At 33.7% G+C, this 6,518-nt stretch overlaps 1 pseudogene across 1 annotated transcript; it reads left to right on the top strand.

Annotated features, from left to right (window-relative positions):
- The first annotated feature begins 551 nt into the window (after positions 1-551).
- LOC145069038 (receptor-like protein EIX2) lies at positions 552-6,451 on the top strand (annotated as a pseudogene). Its single transcript, XR_013689241.1, has 2 exons — positions 552-796; positions 3,352-6,451. The product of XR_013689241.1 is annotated as a receptor-like protein EIX2 (transcript).
- The last annotated feature ends 67 nt before the right edge of the window (positions 6,452-6,518 follow it).

The raw sequence follows: 6,518 nt of genomic DNA, 5'->3' as shown, positions 1-6,518 counted from the left end.
GTACACTCAAATATAATCATCCATAAAAACAAAAATATCGACTACTATTCCAAGTTCTCCAAGAGTCGCTAACAAAATTCCAATGCATCGGCTTTTGAAAGCCTGAAAGGTCTATGTTAAGCTGCCCTCATTCATTAGCAAGTTATCTCCTTAATTGAAATGTATAAGATATGGTCATGAGTTCTCTATACCTTTTTCAGTAAGCAGCGTCTCTTGTCTAAGGAGCTGTGTGTTTTTACTTAATGTGATTAAGGGGTTAAGCACTTAAAATATGACACTTATTTACCTATCTACCCTTCTTTTTTCCTCCCAAGTCCAAACTTCTCTGACCTCTCACGCTGAATTAGAAGCATAATGAAAAAAATTAATGAATATTCTGAAAATCGTTTGTCAGAATGTAAGGGTAAAATGGTCTAGTCCCTGCAAGTTAGTTTCATAAACATTTAAAAATCAAAATAAAGTTTATAGTTTTGTGTTGACTTCAAAGTCTTTGAATGAAAGCTCGAGGCATTTACATTTGCTCTCGGGACTAAATGAATACATATTTGTGGGTCTATTTTTTTCATTGACTTCCAAGGCCACTTTTTTTTTTCTCTTTTCTTTTTTTATAAATGCATTGCTTTGATCACCACTTTCTTCAAACTAAATAACAGTTTATGCTCTTGGAATAATGGAGTCACACACGTTGAACAAAGTAATTTAATGAGCATGAATTGCAAGGTGCAATCACTACTTGTGGCTTCCCCCATCATAACCGAAGTTGATGTCTGTGGGTCTGATCCATCAGATTAAACAGGTCTGTGACTGTTTTTCAGGCTATTATCTGTTAAATTCTATCAATCAAATGTAATATAAGGTGAGTTTTGTTGATAATGGGTTGTTTCTATGTGTCTCAGACTACTATATCGGGATACTGGAATTAAGGATGTTTTGAAATTGGTTGGTTTGCAGGGTGTTTTTTTGAAGAAAAGTGGAATAATCATATTTATTTACTTAGGTAATTAAAAAAATGCCAAAATCAATTATAAAAGGATAATATATTCTCTTCACTTGGACAGAGGGATTGGCACTGTAATTTGTTAAAACCACAGGGATACAACCTATCAACTTTTTTAACTTATGGATCAAAACCGTGAATTTGACCAAACCACAAGGATCAAAACTGTAATTTACTCAACAAACTTTACATTATATTAATTTAGTTGGTATATAATTTATGGGAGTGTATACAAAATTATAATGTTGACTTTTTTATAATAAAACGGCTAACAATGTTTGATGCATTACGATAAATTTTGGAGAACTTTCAATCTAGTTGACTTATTTGCCCCATTAGAAATGAAGAATGACCAAAATCAATTCATTTAATTGTATTTTTTTTTTTATCTTTGTTAAAGACTTTCTGTTAAACACATAGGGAATGACATGCTCATTAACCATTTTCTTCAAACCAACCAAGATGTTATGCTCTTGGAAGAATGGTATCACAATGAAATGAACAAAGTAACATAATAATTAGATAAAATAAGTTGAACTTATATTGATTCATCATTTCAAAGCTTCTTCTAATATGATTTTATTCATCATGATAAAAGTTAATTCTAAAACATTTTAACAAGTGTGATAATTTTTTCTCTATCATTTCCTTCCAAGAAATTATAAATTTTTATAAACTTAAACAAGAAAAAACAAATGAATGTTTGTATTTTTTTTTTCTTATTGGTTCAATAGTGGGTTACTATAAAAACTTTATATACAATTATAGTTAAATATCTGATTTTAGTTAGTAAATAATTGCCGGGAGCTTATTACAAAAATATTTACAGAAGTGAAATATTATTTTTACTAAAACGGTTCACAAGGTTTGATGCATTCAAATAAATCTTGGACAACTTTTAATGTGGTTGACCTATTTGACTCGTAAGAAATAAAGAATGAACCAAAACAATCCATTTAAAGACATGAGTTCTAGCTTGCAACAATAGTTTTACTTAAATTTACTAAATGCAAATTTGGTTTAGAAACTGAAATCAATACCTCTCCCAACTGTGTGTCTGAAAATATCATAAAGCGTTTACTGGAATGCCTTTCAGCATTCCCCTTGTTAAAAATCTTTCTTAAGTCTGGTAACTTCAAGAAGGCAAACATTCATTTTAATTGGAAAAGTAATTTCTTCAATAATTTGCAAGATATTTGTAGCTATTGTATATTAAATCTGCTCAATTATTGGGCTTTGATAAATTCTTCATTCTGTTTAATTAATACTTGACTTGATTGTTGGTAATGCAAAAATTTAGCTATTTGAGCATTCTCATTTTGTAGGTTCTTGTTTACAACTATACGGGTTAAATGCAATATATAGCAACATGTTTTCATTAATTTGCTTATTGTAATTTTAGACTTTTATTTCTTTTGATTAGAAAATTGTACTTTGAGAAATCTACCTAATCATCGTATCCAAATATTTAGCAATTTTCATTGCTATTTTTTCGTACAATGCAATAAATTAACTCGTAACATTCTTTTAAGTAGAATGCCTTAATAAGAAAAATGTTGAAAACACAATGTTGTAGTAGAAAAAATGAAAGTAAGATGTTATAATACACAAATAAAAGAAAATTACAGTATCCTTCAGACCATCCTTAAGTAAATTTAGGCTTAAAACTATGTAACTTGTCTTTTATTGGGCTGGAATGGAAACTTCAACCTTGTTAAAGTCAAATAATCAAAGCCTTTTAATGAAAAGTCGAGGCCTAAGACATTTACATGTGATGTGTGAACTAAAGGAATACAAGTTATTGGATATTATTCTTCTATTGACTTCCAAGGTTTCTTTCTATTTATTATATTATTAATTCATTTTTATATTGTTCACCACTTTCTTCAAACCAACTAATATGTTATGCGGTCTTGATCATTTCTCTATCACGCTTGGTTGTTTAGCTTATATACAGACTTTCATTTGAAATAAAATTAACAAACAAAAAATTGACATTTAATAAAAAATCAACATTAATTATGATAGAGAGATTACACCAAATAAGTTGAAGACATATTGACTCATCATTTCAATATATATATATATATATATATATATATATATATATATATATATATATATATATATATATATATATATATAATAGGACCACAAGAATGCAAGTCTGTCACTGTCACTGACTTCCAAGTCTTCCATGGCATTATAGATTAACTAGTTTTTTCATTATAGCAACCGATTACTTCATCTTAACAATCCATCTTTCTACTTCAGATTTCTTTCCAATTTCTAAACAGAGTTACGGTTGATAATGGGGAATCATCTCATTTTTGTATGTGTATTATTGTTTGCAGGAGGTACATATACTTGTTTGAGCAATGAAAATACCAGTGTCATTTGCTCTGAGCAAGAGCGACTTGCTCTTCTCAAGTTGAAAGACAGTGTTGAAGATGATTCTGGAATGTTGTCATCATGGGTTGGCAATGACTGTTGCCTTTGGGAAGGAATCGACTGCGATGGTGTCACTGGAAGCGTCAAAAGCCTTCATCTCAGAGGATGTAGGGGATCTGAAGATGTGTTAGAGCTGGGCTGCTACTTAAGTGGTAATGAAGTGGACTCTTCTTTGTCAGAGTTGAGGCATCTCAAACACTTGGACTTGAGTGGGAATGATTTTCAAGGAAGTCGGATCCCAAAGTTCATTGGATCCTTCAAACACCTGACCTACCTCAATCTGTCCCATGCTGGATTTGATGGTATTATTCCTCCTCACATTGGAAACCTTTCTAATCTAAAGGTTCTTGATCTCCATTCAGATAGTTATGAGCCGATGGTAGATGACATGACATGGATTTCTGGCCTTTTGTCACTTGAGCATTTTGACTTGAGTTGGGTTAATCTTTGCGGAGCACAAAACACGGACATGCTGTTTTACATGATTCCTTCGTTGAAAGAGTTAAGTTTGTCAGGTTGTGGACTCTCTAATGCTGATGTTGGTCCTTTTCTTAATTTGAGTAGAATACTTCCCAACATCAAACACCTTGATCTTGGCTTTAATTCTTTCCAAGGTCCTCTCCCTGGCATTCTTCAAAACATGTCATCCCTAACATTTCTGGATCTTTCATACTTCAATCTTTCTTTAGCATGGAACTTTGGGAACTTGCTAAGCATGATCCCTTCTTTATCAGAGCTGCATTTGTCACATTGTGGGCTTCATAAGACCCATCTATCTTCCCTTGGTCTTAATCTCAGCACACTTTCTAACATCCAACACCTGGATCTAAGCCTAAATTCAGTTGAAGGCACATTTCCATCTGTTTTCACAAAGATGACTTCCCTAAGAGTCCTTGACCTCTCACAAAACATGTTGAATTCACTGCTTCCTACTATGCCAAATTATCTACATCTTGATCTTTCCGGTAACCAGTTGACCGGTTCAATTTCTACATTCCTTGGGAATCTTTCCAAACTTGACCTTTCTTTTAATCAATTGAATGGTTCAATTCCAGAATCCTTCGGAAACCTGGCAGCTTTAACATATTTAGATCTAAGCTTCAATCGGTTAACTGGCCCCATCCCATCATCTCTAGGAAGACTTGTTTCATTACAAACAGTTTCCTTACGTTCAAATCTCTTGAATAATACTATTCCAGTTTCAATTAGGCAACTTACTAAACTCCATTCTCTAGATTTTTCTAATAATTCTTTTGAAGGAGTAGTTATTGAAGCCCATTTTGCTAACCTTTCAATGTTGAAGGTCTTGGATATTTCTTCTAACACCAAGTTGACATTCAATGTTTCACGAGAGTGGATACCTCCATTTCAATTGGTATCTCTTGACCTTGGTTCTTGCACTATTGGTACTGAATTTCCGCAGTGGCTTAGAAGTCAAAGGAAGCTTAGGAGGTTAGTGTTGTCAAATGCTACAATTTCGGGAGCTCTGCCCAGATGGTTCTGGAAGATGCCCATCATTCCTGAGTTGGATCTCTCTCACAACAAACTCATCGGACCTTTGACAAACCTTCCTAATGGGGAAACCTTTCGTGGATATGCATCTATTCAGGTATTATTTTTAGAAAATAACTTTTTCAATGAATCGATTCCAAGGTCATTGTGTAGAAGGACAGATTTGAGGTATCTTGATCTTTCCAGAAATAGGTTAACCGGTAAAATTCCAAGGTGTCTTGAGAATCCGCACCTGTTGAATACCATGATACTTAGCTCAAATCAAATATCTGGTGTCATTCCAAGTTTTATAGCTCGTAATTCATTACGTCGGTTAAAACTGAATGGCAATAAACTTAGTGGTGAACTTCCTCGAGAATTGAGGAATTTACAATATTTAAAAATCTTAGATGTGGGTGATAATAAATTCTCTGGAAACATACCGGAATTTCTTGGAACAAACCTTACATATTTGGTAGTTTTGAGGTTACACAAAAATAACTTCACCGGAGGAATTCCTGTGACTTTGTGCAAAGCTTCAAATCTTCAAATTTTGGATGTTGCACACAACAACTTAAAGGGACCCATCCCTAGTTGTCTAGGAGAGTTGAATGTGATGGTTAATGAAAGCAGATCTAGGTACGCTGCAGATCCCTCTTTCGATAACGATGAGAATGTTAATCAGGTCATGAAAGGTGTTATTCTTGAATATACAAAAACTGTGTATATGGTTTATAACATGGACCTATCTAGCAATCAACTTGTTGGAGAAATACCAGTCGAGCTTACTGCACTTTCCATGTTGGTGGGTCTCAATTTGTCTAATAATCATCTCAAAGGCTATATTCCAGATAACATTGGTAGCATGATGAAGTTGGAATCTCTTGATTTATCTGGAAACGAGTTGACTGGTGTGATCCCTCCGAGCATGGCAGATTTGACCTTTTTGAGCCGTTTGAATTTGTCACACAACAACTTGTCAGGATGAATTCCAACAGGAAGCCAACTGCAGACCCTTACAGATCCATCGATATATGAAGGGAACAAAGATCTCTGTGGACCTCCATTGCTAAACAATTGCACAAATCCGGGAGAAGACCCATCAACAGCCACGAACGAGAAGAAACACAAAGCAGCTGATGAGCAGAGCAAGGTATGGTTGTTTTACATGGACATAATGAGTGGATTTGCAACAGGGTTTTGGGGTGTAATTGGACTTCTGTTCTTCAAAAAGCATTGGAGACAGAAGCTTTTCATTTTTGCTGAGGAAACCATGGAAAATATATACGTTGCGGTCGTGTTAAGAGTTGCCAAGATCAAGAGAGGAAGAGAACATGCATAGATTTTGTCTTTGTAATCAATGGTTAATTTGCTTTCCAATACTGCTAACGTGCTTTTTATACTACTATTTAGATTTTGTTTTTGTAATATGGATGTTGTTTGAAGGTGTCAATTTTGAGAATATTGCTTGGATTTTTATTTTATACAAGATCAAGTAGTTAGATTGGTTTACTATTGAATTGAATCTTTTGAATTCGAAAAAAAAAAGAAAGGAGTTTTAACATCAAATGACCTGCTG

This window comes from Lactuca serriola, chromosome 8 (genome assembly GCF_051521515.1).
Source record: "Lactuca serriola cultivar US96UC23 chromosome 8, Lser_US96UC23_V15, whole genome shotgun sequence".
NCBI lineage: Eukaryota > Viridiplantae > Streptophyta > Magnoliopsida > Asterales > Asteraceae > Lactuca > Lactuca serriola.
The sequence above is the reverse complement of the archived record's forward strand: the minus strand, read 5'-3'. Positions and strand labels throughout refer to the sequence as shown.